The 16,967-nt window shown below is 34.1% G+C and overlaps 1 protein-coding gene across 12 annotated transcripts in view; it reads right to left on the bottom strand.

Annotated features, from left to right (window-relative positions):
* rgn (regeneration) overlaps positions 1–16,967 on the bottom strand; it is a 399,549-nt gene that overhangs the window by 326,808 nt on the left and 55,774 nt on the right. For 2 of the 12 annotated variants that reach the window (XM_067789675.1, XM_067789678.1), the window contains exon 2: positions 1,073–1,237. The exons of 9 other annotated variants lie outside the window; for them this stretch is intronic. The gene's annotated coding sequence lies outside the window, so the exon portion shown is untranslated. Of the gene's footprint in view, positions 1–1,072; positions 1,238–16,967 lie in introns of those variants that run through there. One more of the 12 variants, XM_067789680.1, reaches the window with a different exon arrangement.

Genomic DNA, 16,967 nt, shown 5'->3' with positions numbered 1-16,967 from the left:
ATTCGCAGTTGCGTGTTAATGCAAAAGATATCAGGCTCACTCAGATATAGTGGGAGTGAAGCTGAAAAATTGTTTAATAAAATTTAAAAGCTGGTAGTGAAAATATTATCTGCTTCAACTTAGTGCACAAACATTTTTCTTTTCTCATTTGCGTGGAGGCATAGAGAACTTTTAATAAATTAATATATTTTTTTCTGAGTGGTAGAGGAAAAATAAAATGACTGCAATATTTTTTTTATTCGTGGTGGAGAAAGGCAGAATAGTGTATACTCAAATTTTTCCAATATTGCTTTATGCTAATGAAATTGCAATGCAATCAAAATTTAGTGCACTGCCCCAAACTATGCTCAAAACAAAAGAAAATGTGACAAAAAAAATTTTTTTATTAATAAAATTATTCACGATCCCTAGATTATATTTGCTATATCAACGTATCCAACTTTAAATTCAAAAAACTCTGAATTCCCTTACTATACGGGTCCTTTTCGTACATTTTGGAATTCAAAGTTTATTTGAAATTTTACTTTTGTTTGCCTAACTTTGGCGCTATGGACACATTCAGTATTTGGGAGATATATTGCCATATACATACATACAATTTCTTCCAATACGTATACTTTATATGAAATCTCAGCTCATATTTCTATAGAGCAGTTCAGGATTTGTGCAAATGGTTTTGCATCATTGCATTTTCAAACTGACGTAGTATATTTACAAATTGCACCATCAAAATATTTGGTTATGCATTTGCTACGTCATTGCAAATACGCTGCATCAAAAATCGTAGTAAACTTTCAGCAAATTAGCAACTGTCAATCCAATACAAATTGTGCAAAGAAGAAATTGAAAATTAAAAAAAGTTGTTCATGACCGCTAGCTTAAATGTGCTATTGCAACGTGACCTATACAAAATGCACAAAACTCAGAACTATTTTTATATAAAACAAAATAAAAATAAAAATAAAATTAAAATCAAAATAAAATATTGTAGGAATAAGACAATTTCATAGGAATTTATTTGTATTTCGGTTTTATGGAAATGTTTATATGTCTTTCTTCTATTCATTCTTACAGATATCCATTTTTTATTGCCGGTCATCCATATAAGATTCAATAATTTTAGTCACTCAAATAGCATCGCTTGTTGTTTTTACTGTGTCGTGAACTTTGGGATATGTAAAATCACGGCAAAACAAACATTTCAAATTAACAGACTGTTGATATTTACTGCATTCTTCTATGAAATTTATATAAAAAAAAAAATAAAAAAATTATATAATATGATTAATTTGACAAATATTTTAGATTTTTATCAAGTTGCTAATTTTTCCTATTCTTCGCATAAGTGACAACTGTAAAAAGTTCTAAAACCTGCACTTTTCCCTACAAGTAATCCAATATAGAAAAAGTCACCAACAAAAGTTTCCAACGGGTATTTTCAATGGATTAGGAGTCTTCATCTTAAGAATACATCTTGGGGCGAAGCATCTTTTTTCAGTCGCATAGCATGGCTCATCCAACCTCTGTTTTTTTATTCACTCGACTATGTTGATGTGTGCATAAAGCCGATACGGCTCATCAATAAATCTTCTTCGATATATGTCATCGCCAATGTATGGGGGAACATAAATCTTTAGTAGAACTTTTCTCTAAAGTATTAAATGATTTTTTTAAAATTATTTTTGGAAAAATTTTAAACAACGTGACATCAGGATGGACAAGGCGACAGCTGTTTCGGTTATACCTTGTAAATCCTTCAAAGCCTTTTCTCCCGATGGTTGAAGTGTTACAAGCGCATTCAGCCACGTCATGCATTAGTTGTTGTAAACTAATCCAATTTGCACATTTTAGTCTCATCCCACAAGCATGAGTACCAAGGTCAAAAATTTGACATATATACGTTGGTTTCGATTGGAGACGGTTAAGAAGTGTTGATGAGAGGCCTAAGCTAGTATTTCTCTATGATACTTTTAAACTTGGTATTACCGTTTGAAGAGGTGGAGGTGAATGGCTTATTTGATATATAAGAACCATCCCCAATATACATACAGGGGGTATGTATTCCTAAAATATTCAAAAGTTTCCTAAAGCTTTTTAAAATGATATTTCATACAAATTTCGAATTATAAAGGCTTTAAAAACAGATCTTATTTTTTATGAATAACTTGGATGTTTTTATCTCAAAAATTTTTTGAAGAAATTGGTATGGAGTTTGCGCTATTCGCTTCCACAAATGCTGTTGTAAAGAACAACTTCTTTTCAAACTTACCATATTGAATTTTTCACAAAGTTGGCATGTACTTTCAAATTATTACCTGGAAAGAAAGAAATGAAGAATTATTAATGAGCTACGAAAAGAAAAAGCGGTTTTCGTATAAAAATATTATAAGTTTGTTTACTTTGCTCTTGGCAACAGCAAAACAAATATTTTAAAAAATAAGCAAATGTGACCAGGCGGAGGTACAAATTCCTTCAGTTACATCGACCACTAGGCGAGATAACAAAATTTATCAGTGAGTGATGCTGGTTTTTTCGAACGAAACGAGGTTTAGTAGAGGACTATTTTTATACCCAGCTGTACTTGTACACAGGGTATTAGAACTTTGATTGGATAACGGTTGGTTGTACAGGTATAAATGAATCGAAATAGATATAGACTTCCATATATCAAAATCATCATTATCGAAAAAAAAATTGATTGAGCCATGTCCATCCGTCTGTCTGTCCGTCATCTGTCCGTTAACACAATAACTTGAGTAAAAATTGAGATATCTTCAACAAATTTGATACACGAACTTATCTGGACCCAGAATAGATTGGTATTGAAAATGAGCGAAATCTGATGATAACCGCGCCCACTTTTTATATATATAGCATTTTGGAAAACACAAAAAACCTGATTATTTAGTGAATAATACACCTAGAATGTTGAAATTTGAAGTGTGGACTGATATTGAGACTTTTGATAAAATTTTGAAAACAATTTTTTAAACGGGCGTGGCGCCGCCCACTTGTGATAAAATCAATTTTACAAATATTATTAATCATAAATCAAAAATCGTTAAACCTATCGTAACAAAATACGGCAGAGATGTTGCCTTTACTATAAGGAATGCTTTGAAGAAAAATTAACGAAATGGGTTAAGGACCACGTCCTCTTTTATATAAAAAATTTTCAAAAGGGTCGTGGCTGTATAAAATAAGCTATATATTTGCAAAAAAGATCTTTATATCAATGGTATTTTATTTCCCAAGTGGATTTATAACAATAAATATGAAAAACTTCAAATTTAAAAAAATGGGCATGGCACCGCCTCTTTTATTACTAAGCAATTTTCTATGTTTCGGGAGTCACAACTCGAAGAAAAATTTGTTCAGAATAGAACCATATGTATATGTATTATTGCGCAGCCTTGTAACACTATTAATCACACAAAACAAACAACAACAGCATTTCAAGTGTACAGCTGGGTATGTAATGTTCGGTTTCACCCTTTTAGAGATACTAACCTAAGTAAATGTGGGCCAGAAGAAGCCCTAGAATACGTTTCATTTGAATATGTTTTGCTAATTCATTACCAAGTGTCTATAAGTTTTCAGAAATAATGAGCATACATAGCCACAGGTCATAGTCACCTACCCTTTCAGAAATAGTTTCAAAGCTTTCGTGCAGACACTTACTAAATTCAGAAACGAAGCCTTCATACCTGTGAACAGGTTTGCAGTTTCGTAAAATTTATATTTTCATTCATTAACACTGAGTGTTTACTATGCGAATAATCGGTAGTTTATTGATGTTGGTATTTTTATTTGATTAAGTGATAAGCATGTAATCATAGAGTGCATATTTGTATGTGTAGAAGTTGTTGGCGTTATCTTAAAATTAGACAAATTTACTTATATGTTTATCTTTATTGATTACTTACACATACACTCAGAAAAAGTCAAATTATTAAGAAAAGTTTACAATAGCTGGTCTTATTTAAACCTCCGATAGACTGTGGCGTCTGGCCAGAAGAGAAGGCTTTATTTTCATGAATAACTTTACTGCCACCCACCCGATCATGAAAAGTTTTAGTGACTTTTTAAGTTTAGAGGCGGTCTTTATAATAATTGCGAATCGGTTTTTTTTTATTTTATCTGTTTTTTTGTACCAAAGTTGATTATGTCACATTTTAGCGTTGCCGTATGGCTAGACGAATACAGCCTACAAGACCTCATAGTTTGTATTCATATCAAAATTTATCAATAAAAATTTAAACTTATTTCTGGGCAAGTAGTCACAGTGTGCGACGAGTTTTCTTAAAAATTTAAATAAAAATTCAAATATTTGTGGATAAAGCTCAAAGTGTAAAATGTCGTATAGCCAGACGACAACGCTAAGATGTGTTGAATTGGTTCACCGCTAATCGCAGGGTTAAAAATGCTTAGCTACATATACTTTTGGTAAGTGCGAGTAGGTACCTAGTTTTTTGAAAATAATTTTTCTAATGATACCTCAAATGTTTGAATTAGCAAACCAAGTAAATTATTGCAATTCATATAAACTGATTTACGCGCATTTTTGAGCAATTTTTCTTAACAAAACTCTCTAACGCACCTCAGAAGTGCCAAGTTTTTGTTGCAATGCGAACATATCTACCAAAATAATCAAACTGAAGGTGGACGAGCATAGCTTAATTGATTAACTTGTTCATGCTTTGCGAGCAAGTATGATTAATGCTGACTGGCATTTTGTTTGATGGATAATCAAAATCTCCCCTGAAGGGAATTATCACCAGATTCTGTTATATTATAAAAGCGACGGAAGATAAATATATGCGATAAATCTCAGATACCATATTTCAGTACGACACAATAATTCCGTTTTATTCCGAATATTTTGACAATTTTAACAGTTTTCGTCCTTAAATAAAGACAAACCATGACTATATCAAATAAAATATTTAGTGCATTTTTTCTCTTTTTTTATTTTCTAATGATAAAAGTATTCATAGATAAAATTAATTTATCTCTTCAAATCTCCCTGCGTTTATTTTTTTTTTTTTCGTGTGCCATTGACACTGTCTTAAGTAAATGTTATCGTTGATTTTTTATCACAAAAAATAAACTCTGTAAAACTGATTTACTTATGCAAAAGTGAACAAATGTTAAATGTGATAATGAAAATATTGCGAAATGTAATTTATTTGACACAGTTTTTTTTTTTTACTTTTTAGTGCCAATTTTACGACTCCATCGATTAGATAAGTTGAAGGACGTTGACTGGCAACATTGCAAATGCCGGTGCATATCTTTATATATTTGGGCAGGCAAACAAAAAATATATGGAAAACGCCCCGCCAGCTCAGCAAAATAAAAAAATGTATTTTCCATACAAATTATTAGAATATGCGCCCATCACTGCCAGACCTTCGTCATTTTATAAAAGCGGAAACTTCGTCAGCGCATACTTTCACCCGAGGTAGGAATGGTGGTATACTATGAAGCTCGAGTCGTAGTGGCTTTTGCAGATATCGTGCAAAAAAGTTACCTTCCTTTCGCAATTTTGTAAAAGCTGATTTTCATATGCACATCAAGATCAAAACAGCGATCAACTAAAAAAATTAAAATATTCAAAAAACGCGAAAAATGACTGCCTCTCCCATTTTCGCCAATACATTTTTAAATTTTTACAAATACTTTTCTGGTTAATAAGTAAATTAGTAAATTAATAAATTGAGTACACAGTTCGTTAGAAATTGATTTTGGAAGTCCGGAGGTACGCATAACTTCGTAGATTCCGATTTTTGAGTTAGCTCCACATTGATCTAGGTGTGCGATATCATCTTCGTAACGATATTTGAAGTTACTAACTTTTTGCCATGCACTATCCATAGGGGCTTTGTCCAGCCAGACTCTTTTCGTACTTCTAAACTTGAAAGAATATTCAAATAACTTTATTATGAAACTCTAATACAAATTCTTTAAAAAAAAGCTTGTCTTTTTATCCGGAAAAATGTTCTAGACTTTTATTAAGCATTAAACGGAAGTATAAAAAACTTTGGAAAAATCAGTTTTTATAAATTTCCCGTACCCTTTCTATGTTGCCGCGTCCGTTACCCAAAAATTTAAAACAAATTTTTAATAAGCAAACGTGCAATTGAAATTCAAAAACTTTTCATATGTAGAATAGTTATGTGTACTTGTTTGGAAATATTAAATACATTTTTCAGGAAAATTTGATTAACATGTTTTACTATTGTCTAAAATGGGTCGCGTCCGTAACTCCTCTTTCATGGGTTGATTCATACATTGGCCCATAACTTTATTTCTATTCAGTCTGCTAACAAATCTAAACGTTATCAAAAAAGAAGGCATTTTTGCGTTTTCAGCAGTTTATAAAAAATTCGTTGACTTTTCGAAATCTTAGAGAAACCTTACAAAATATAACGAAAATTAAAATATTTATGCATTTTTAAGTGAGGTAAGGGTAATCATTGCTTTAAATGTATGAAAACATTTATTTGAAGCAATTTTTAATTTTATAATTTATTTAATAATTTTGGAAAAATTTAAACAACGTGACATCAGGACGGACAAGGCGACAGCTGTTTCGATTATACCTTATTTTAAATCTCTTCAAAGCCTTTTCTCCCCGGAGTGGGATTCGAACCCGCACTCCTGCGATGGTTGAAGTGATATAATTTTTATATTTTTTTTTCTTTTGTACAAAGGTTTTCTTGACTTTTTCGCTTACATATATATATAGCATTTTCAGGTCAAATGAAACTATTTCAAGTCAAATGAAACTTATTTCAAGTCAAATGAAACTTTTTTCATTCCAAATGAAACTTTTCTCATTTCAAATGAAACTTTTTTCAAATCAAATGAAACTTTTTTCGTTTCAATTGAAACTTTTTTCATTTCAAATGAAACTTTTTTCATTTCAAATGAAACTTTTTTCAAGTCAAATGAAACCATACTTCTAATGTAATTGTCAATATATTTATACCGTACTTTATAACGCTATTTATCAAATTTTTCTTTAACACGACAACTATTTCTAATTAACCACATTGAAGGCAAAATTTTTGCCCAAATTTTATTTTAGAATTAAGCTGCAGTTAAGGTCAGCTTAGTTTAACCTTGCCTTTTGATCGTTTCAATTTTTTAATATATAAAGTAGTAGGGTTAAACGCTAGGAAACTTATAAACTACAGTTTAACCATCATCCGATTGTATTATTTTCATGTATACCAACGTTTTTAGCGGACGTTTTTGGTTCGGGCAGGGTATAAATATAAAAGTCTTTTTAGGAGGTCATGAAAAAAACCTTAAAAATCAAAGTCGAAAAAAGTAAAAAAAAATTAAATTTTGCAGGCTCGAAAATTATTTTTTTGGGTATGCGTAGTGGAACTTTTTTTCCTGAGCACAAATCCTATCGAAAAATCGAAGGCGTGATATGGGTTATTAAATCGACCCAGTCTAATGTATCTATTCTAAGTATTACATTTAAATACAATATACAATGAAAAATAATGGAATACTTGTTTTTGTTTTCAAAGGCCCAAACGAGTGAAGTGCAATGTGACTGCGCCACAGAGTAGAAAAAATCACTTTTTACGGTTATGTTTTTCAGCATAGTTAAAAAAGATCTATCCACAGTCCACATGCTCTACTATATAGTTGGTAAAAGTAATGTTTCTCTCAATACCTTGCCGTCGTTCTATGTTGTTAGGTAAGTCGTTGGTCAAAGAGCAAAGCATAATACAGAGGATGCAATCGATGTGTTAGTTGGTGTCAGACAGTGAATAGGAAATACGATCACATCATGCTCTTTGGTTCCTTCTCTTTGTTCTCTACGTTGCTTTATTCCTACGCTATTAACGAAGTATATGTAGAAGAAGAATGTGCTTCATATATAAGAGGAGTAGATGCAAGTAAAAAATATAGTTGCTTATTTCCAGTGGGTGGTTAAACTGTAGTATACAAGTTGCCTAGCGTTTAACCCCGCTACTTTATCTATTAAAAAATTGAAATGATCAAAAGGCAAGGTTAAATTAAGCTGACCTTAACTGCAGGTTAAATTCACAAAGAAAATTTGGCCAAAATTTTGCCTTGAATGTGGTTAATTAGAAATAGTTGTTGTCTTAAAGAAAAATTTGATAAACAGCGTTATAAAATACGATATAAATATATTGAAAATTACCTTAGAAGTATGGTTTCATTTGACTTGAAAAAAGTTTCATCTAAAATGAAAAAGTTTGGGTGGGGGAGCTTATGGCCTAGAAACTTTAATGTGGTCATATTTATTCGTTCCCGAGAGGATCGGGCTAGAACCTTTATAGTGCTTGTTATTGGAACATACCGGATCTATATCAGGCAAAGGACCATCAACATCTATAACACTCCCCAAAATCTTCGGGGAGTATTTTAATCGTTAATACAACAATAACCAAAAAACAAAATAATAATTAAAAAAAATTTTTGAAGTTAAACGGTTTTATCGAAAATAATATTTACATGAAGTAATAATAATACTAAAAGCTAGAAAATAATTAGGTAGGTCCTAGGTACTATTCATCACACTCCTCATTAATCTAGGGCGTTGATAAGACAATTCAATAAAAGCGTTGGGCGCGTGAAATTTCTAAAAATGTGAGGCGTAGCATAACCTTATTAAGGTTCAGTTGGTCTCATATATGACTATCAATAGAAATTTGACGCGTCCAACGCTTTTATTTAATTGTCTGATCAACGCCTTAGATTGATGAGAAGGGTGATGACTAGTACCTAGGAACTACCTAATTATTTTCTATCTTTTAGTGTTATTATTACTTCATGTAAGTATTGTTTTCAATAAAACCGTTTAATTAAAAATTTTTTTTTTATTATTTTATTTTCAAGATTTTAGTCTTTATTTAATTGCCTATTATTTGTCATTCTATTTAGTTCATTTAGTGACTCATTATTACAAGGACTCTTTCCTGACAATTTGTTACAATCTAAGTCCTCAATACATAATCCTTCCAAAGACTTCACTCGACTCTGCGCCACGTATCCCTCCTCCAACTACAAAATATTTTGATGTCACTTCTACCGGATCATATGTAATATTTATTCAAAATATGAGCCAAATCGGACCACCGATTTTTGTGAATTCTCGATCCTTGCGCCACCTAGCGGCGATTTTTTATAGGTCGCTTTTTATTCTTGTATGTGTTATGTGTTCCAAATATGAGCTAAATCGGACCACAAATACGATTTTTGTGAATATCTCGATCCTTGCGCCACCTAGCGGCGATTCTTTTATAGGTCGCTTTTTATTCTTGTATGTGTTATGTGTTCCAAATATGAGCCAAATCGGGCCACAAATACGATTTTTTGAATATCTCGATCCTTGCGCCTCCTAGCGGCGATTTTTTTATAGGGCGCTTTTTATTCTTTTATGTGTTATGTGTTCCAAATATGAGCCAAATCGGACCGCAAATACGATTTTTGTGAATATCTCGATCCTTGCGCCACCTAGCGGCGATTTTTTTTCATAGGTCGCTTTCTATTCTTGTATATATTATGTGTTCCAAACATGAGCCAAATCGGACCACAAATAGGATTTTTGTGAATATCTCGATCCTTGCACCACCTAGCGGCGAATTTTTTCTTATTATTGCATTGTCATCGGGTTCTGAACTATATTCCAAGTTTCACGCTTGTACCTTATCGGGAAGTTACTTAAATTTCAATTACAAAATTCGTTCACAACGGCCGTGAATGCGGCCGTGCGGCCTGCCTGTCAAGTCAAGCTAAATAAAACCATTTGAAAAAGCAGCGTTACCTTGCGTTTTTCTTTTTAATCTTATCCACGACTCACTTGGATCTCCCGAGGATTTATCCAAGGTTGAGATCGGTATCATTCGGAACTGTATCGTTGCTACCCAAAGATTCTCTAAGTAGCTAGATATACGCCACCGTTATTTTTGTTGTATGTAGTATCATAACGGACCTTCGTGTTGTCCAAGTGAGCTTTCCTTATCAATCCTTATTGTCAAATAGGAATACCTCAGCCAATTTAGTTGGCGCAGCGCCCGCGACCTTGTGGGTTTATTAATCTGGCTATCGTCGGATGGGCGTTCACCCATTTCTTCCATAATCATCGACTGCGGGCTCGGGTTCATAATCGCTGTCTCCATTTAGGAGGGCAGAGAAGACATCGGTTACAAGGTCGCCGTTTTCGTTTTAGAGGAGTTTGTCCCGCGCTTAAAATCTTCTGCCTGTCGCGGCTTTTTTTATAATATTTTCAGGACGTCATTCCTGGTGGCTAGTAGAATCAAAGGGTAAGAATATGTCCGCAGTAGGTATACCGTTCGTAAAAGGCAAATAAAATACCAAAAGAGCCTATCCAATCCTGAGGGGTGATAACTCGAAAGGGAGCAAGGCTGGCACGTACATCGCTTGCGTGACAATATCACGGTCAATAAAAACTGTACCGCGGGGAACAGGATTAGCCAGTTGCGACGTGAATATAATATATCGCTTGATGCTTGTTTACAGGTTTCATTTCCTATCCTTGAGATCGGCCCCCTAGCGGGAGATTCGCGGGGGCATCATCTCGCATGTTGGATTTTTCCTTAATGCGGGAGAGTTTACTTTTACTTAACTAAGCCATGTAGTCTCTTCTCCGCTGAAGTTGGCAATAAGGCATTCTGTTCGGAGTAATGCGGTATTTTTCGTTGGAAAGTTGTCAAGTTGTATTTGGCGTCGGAGCTGATGCATCGAACTATTTATGCTTGGAATAGAATGTTAATGGAACTCAAGGTGGTGTTACCTTGCAACCGGATGCCATTATCCTGAAAATGGTAACGAGCTTTGATAGACACCGTTGTGGAGATTTAAACCACGTTTTTATTTATGAAAACTTTAAACTATATTTTTCACTACGCCAAAATGTATGCGTCATATTTATTTTAAACTAGCAGACCCGGCAGACGTTGTTCTGCCCTAAATTTGGTCTATCTGCATACATTTTAATAAGGTTTTTCCGTCTAACTCTGCCCTCCCCCCTCTTGCCAGTCCCAGAGGGTGTTATGTATTTTGTTCCAGTCCCACTACGAGTCTCAGTCCCAGTCCTAGTCCTAATCCCAGTCCTGGAAATAAGGATCGTAAATACTAATATAGGCAAATTTATATACCGAATTTGAGGCAAATCGAATAGGACGTATGTAAATAGGTATGTGGGTATCATTAATTCATGTCTTAACTTCGGCTTCGCATGCATATTTATCAGTTTTGCTAGGTTGATGCAACTAAACCGAATATCACAATGAAAATTACTTTAAAGCTCTCAGCAACAGCTTTTATTTGATATCCATAATACACACACATTCTAGGGATATCGGGGTCCATGTTTTGGCCTATATCTCGAGACCCTAGTCACTCAGCCGTGTAAAACTTACTCTGTATTATAGCACACATCAACAACTGCAATTTGATACCCATGATGTAAAAACACATTCTAGGTGTATCCGGGCCTAGGTTGTGGGCTATATATCGAGAGACCCTAGCCTCCCAGTTGTATGAAAATTATCCTGTACTATAGCACTCATCAACAGCTTTCGTTTGATGTCCATATTGTATAAACACATTCTAGGGGTACCCGGGTCCTGGTTTTGGGCTATATCTCGAAACCGTAGCCTCCCAGTTGTATGAAAATTATCCTGTACTATAGCACTCATCAACAGCTTTCGTTTGATATCCAAATTGTATAAACACATTCTAGGGGTACCCGAGTCCTGGTTTTGGGCTATATCTCGAAACCCTAGCCTCCCAGTTGTATGAAAATTATCCTGTACTATAGCACTCATCAACAGCTTTCGTTTGATGTCCATATAGTATAAACACATTATAGGGGTACCCGGGTCCACGTTTTGGCCTATATCTCGAGACCCTGTGCGTCGATCGCAACCGAACCTACATATGTGCAAACCACCGCGTGAGGTATACGCAACTTATGTGTATGTTTGAACAAAATCGACCGGCGCATCTTTGATTCTATAAGCCTCACACAAATGGACATTCATTTATATATACATATGTATATAGATTTTTCACCATAATGAAAATTTTTGAAAATTGAAAAATCAATATTGAAATTAAAATATTGATAAAACATTTTAAAATTACCAAGTTCAAAGTAACTAAAATACAAAGTTAAATAAAAATAATAATAACCCTACAACCGTATCTTACTAAGGTAAAAACTTGTGATTGTACACCCGATTACAAGCTAATTTGGTGCCAATGACTCGGCTATGAAGTGTTAACGCATGAAACATGGAGCCGATAGTTGGGTCAGTGATCATGCAATTAAATCCGTTATGTTTTAACACCGGGAGGTTGACCCTTAAAGTAGGTACTCACGTTAAAAGCACACTACTAGCATCGGAATCGGTATTGACGTGCTGTTACATACTTATACTTATATGTTGCTACGCAGCTGTGACGTAACACAAAAAATTTCTGTCGATGGACTACGAAAAAGATATAGTTATAAAATTAATTTTGAATGAACCATTAAAAATTTCATGTTTACATTTTCTTTTTTCCTAAGTTTTATTTGAAGTTGCACCGAAATGGGTGCACCATTTACATGCATGCATATCGCAAACGCACATACAAACATTCGACGTCATTAATCAATTGATAAAATTAAGGCAAAAATGTTGCAAATATTATAAATGCATTAACATTTCTTATTCATGGCTAAGCATTTAAGTGGGAACAAACAACTACTGAGAGTTAAGACAGGAAATAAATTATGTATTTAGTATTAAATACATAATAAATAATCTGTACCGTTGAAAGTGCACAAAAGCAGTAAAATTTTAATGGCACCGATTTGTACCAGATTAGTTCCAATTAAATAAATATGGACACACACACATAGTTCAATGTCTTTTGAATTAATTGCTATTAATGCGGTCTACGCTGCCGCCAAGAACCCGCCATGCTCAATTATCTAACATTTGACAATATATGGGTGTTTCCAAAGTTGCGGACGATTCATGCTGGTACACTTTTTTTTAAATTTTATTTTATTTATTTAACATTTACAAATATTTTCCGAAAGCGATACACAGCTGTCATGGTGGAATCACCAGGTGAAGTAAATAAACAAATACAGAAGATGTACGCTATCTGAAACTGTAGGGATGTATTTTCAACGGTGAGAAGAGGGTACAATTTTTAGCCGCTTTTAAAAAATAGGAGCAGAAAAATTAATACCTTGCTACGAAGGCCATTACAGAAACTGTTTTTTCAGCATATCAGTGTCACCTAACGCCAATACAAAAGAGGAGATAGAGGACCAGTGCGTCTAAAGTAAACTTACCTCAATTTCAACTGAAGTTGAAGCTTTCATCGCAAAACCGGACATAAAAGGGATAGGTGTTATCCATTATTTAGTTGAACTATAGTAACTTTGCGCACTTAAATGGGTTTCGGGTTCGGTGAAAAGTTTTACAGTCCCACTTGGAAGTGACCATAATACTTCTAAATGTGTTTCCATCCCTAAAAATGCATTGATATTGCCATCTGCTCTGTTGATTTGTCGTTGAGAGTCGGAACTAAAACATATGCCCTTCTAATATATTATACAAACTTGATCAAAAGATCCCCCAAAAACTCCTGACAGTTGAATTCATGATGTATTACTAACGTTTTACCAAGTTATTCATTACTAAAATATGCCAGGGGATATACTAGCCCCGCGACAGGCGGCCTAGAACCAGAAGATGCTGATCCGATCGAGTCGGATTCATATATTCTAAATTACAATACATAACTGTAACATTACTTAGTGGTCAATTATTATTTTTTGTAACTATATTTAGAAATCCATTGTTTTAGCGAAGTTTTTACATAAATAAGGTCTAATACTACAGTTTTGGTGTTCTTGATGCAGGAATGACAAAAATATTTCTCGATGGTCCTCAGTAGCGTTGCACAGACGAAAATCCTTAGTTGGTTATGACGTGAATATAAATAGTTTGTTTGAACAAAGACCTGTTTCAATTTATATATAATGGAAACATCAACAATATGAACCTAATAGTTAAACACGGCCTTACTGATGAAAGATAACACGAAAGATACTCAAATGATGAATATAATACTGTAATTAAATCCAGTAAAGGTCCATCGATATTCACCTACTAGTTTATGTGAAAAAAGTAATAAAACTACCATATTTTACTCCTGAAAAATGCAAGAAAACAACACTTTCTCTGGGGCAACATTGGTGAAAATTTTTCAGATAGTCGAATGACAGAACAAAGAAGAATTTAGAGAGAGACAATTGACGGCTTACATCGCCTGGTTATTCCACCATGACATTCCGAAAACGTACCTAGTATTTTAGGTGACAGAATATTTTCTTAGACTTTATCGAAACGGTTTCTGCTACATTAAAATGTTGTTGGAATGATAAACAAAGGAATACACAAGGATAATAACCAGGCATGCTTAACCAACGAAACGATATCATTTCGTTACGATAATCAACGTTAATAAACGAAACGAAGTCATTTTGCTTCGTTTATTAACGTTAAGATCGTCAAATTAACGAAATGATTTCGTTTCGTTTTCTGCCATATCAAAACGAAATCAAATCGTTTATGTTGATTATTAATTTCAAACTATGCTGGCAAAGCTGATTGATGGCGGAGTCATTAAAGGTGAAAGCATTAGCCAAGCTGATTGCAACTTTTCTCATGAATTTTGACAGTACAAACATTTCTCAGAGTATTTTTGACATTACCACCAACGAATTACACAAACAAATTACATAGAGTTTGTGTGTGTATGTGCGCTCGTTGTTGCCACCTTACGGCTTCACCATGGCTATAGCATTGCCAGCACAATTCAAACATAAAGTATCACGTTTTTGTTAACGTTTTTAACGTTAACGAAAGCTTTTCGTTTCGGTTAAAAACGAGATACAATTTATCTTGATAATTTCTTTATCAATAATATTTCGAAGTGTTTCAACGGAAACGGTGGAAATTTTTTGATAAACGATAACTTAACGTTAAGGTGCATCCCTGATAATAACTGACTAGCTTTTATCTCTGCAGCGACGTTTTTTTGGTCAAGAATCGAATTGAACTTTTCACGCAAATAACCAATGGCATATTCATATTTTATTATAAACAAGCAGACCCGTTAGACGTAGCTTTGGTCGCTATCTGCATAACTTTTAAGCAGTTTTTACCTCTTATTCTCACTTCCTAACATTTTTATTTGCGAACGGCAGCACTGGTTGCATAGGAAAAATTGAAATTTATATCACTTCTTACAATATACGAAAGGGAAATAACAGCAGGTACAAAATCAGATAAACTAGTTCCATTAGCTAAAATATTTATAAATTGAGGATATTCAAAAAATTGTTTTCCTATAAATGAACACTTAGTCCAAATGAATAAAGAGAAAAGTTATTGAATCGGTCAAACCGTTTTTGAGTATAACCTAAAATATTCTTCCATTGAGGATTAAAGAAAGAAAATGTTTCCGTAAATGATCCCTGAATCATTTATTAAAATCGGTACAACCGTTTTTCAGCTATGCCTAAAGTCGCATTAAATCTTGCAAAATTAAGCTTGCAACTTCACCACTCAGATATGAGAAATTCTGTTTCAAATAAATTTATAAAGAAATAAAAAACAAAAGTGTTACAACTTTTCACATCCTTACAATTTCAACTGCTAATGCTTTTAAAAAACAAATAATAGGACCATTAAGACACCCTAAGTTACCCTAGGCTAAAAATTTGGATACATAAAACCACTGCTGAGATTTATTTTTCTAAACTTGAAATATACTTTGCATCCGAACGCTTGTGAAAAATCACAAACCTCCCCGGCGGTGTCCCTCAGGGTTCTGTTCAAGGGCCAACGCTATGGAATGCGATGTATGATGTTATGCTACAAATCGACTTTCACGGAGGCACACAAATTTTCGGCTATGCAGATGATATTGTTGTAGTAGCAGTGGCCAAGATGCTGGATCTGCTCCAAGCATTATGTAATGACGCCATCTGAAGAATAAAGGAATGGCTGACGAACATGGGGCTGGAAATGGCTAGCAATACGATAGAAGTGGTGTTGGTGACTTCAAAGGGAACTGTAGATGAGTTAGTCTTTTCTTAAAATATTTAGGAGTAAACATTGACTCAAGACTAACTTTTAAGGAGCACTTCAGGGCGGTAGGAAAGAAAGTAAGCATTATGAAGAAATACGGCACCTGAGAACCCAGCCGTATGAAGCCAAAAACATAAGCAGGTCCTTAGAGAACTCCACGAAAAGGCGTCGGACGTCTATGCCAGGAATTTTTGGAGGAGCCTTCCATTAGGAAATTAGTTCTCCTAATGTGCAGAGACATACAATGTTGGACTGCATTCCGTATAATGGCGTTTCTAGTGATGACGCCATTGATGCATGCCGAAATCGAGAATGAGGCATTAGAAGCAGTGGCGACTAAATCGCCTGCTCCCCCTTTCCCTCCTAGACGTTTTGTCCCACGGCGATACCACGGGGTGTGGGTACATGAACAAGATTAGCCTGGTTGAGTTAGGCCACATGAGGGCAGTGCGCTGCCCCAACGTCGAGAAAAAGGGCATATATTGAAGCTTATCCAAACAAATTTTCAATATATCAACCGAAAAATCGGGCCAATATTTGGTATTTTAAAGGACGACATATGCAGCTAACAAGTGACATCTTTGAAATTATTCTAGGCAGAAATTAATTTTTGCTCTTGGTTGACACTTTTCGGAAATACCTACATATGTATATTCAAAAACTTACTTTCGGTTCGTTTCACTGGATTGTCAATCAAAAAAACGTTCGAATAATGTACACTAATAAATAAAATTTAAAATCTAAAACTTCTTTTGCATTATTTTTTTCCATCCCAGAAGCATAGATCAA

The sequence above is a fragment of the Eurosta solidaginis genome, chromosome 5 (genome assembly GCF_040869045.1).
Source record: "Eurosta solidaginis isolate ZX-2024a chromosome 5, ASM4086904v1, whole genome shotgun sequence".
Lineage (NCBI taxonomy): Eukaryota > Metazoa > Arthropoda > Insecta > Diptera > Tephritidae > Eurosta > Eurosta solidaginis.
This window is presented reverse-complemented; position numbering and strand designations above follow the sequence as displayed.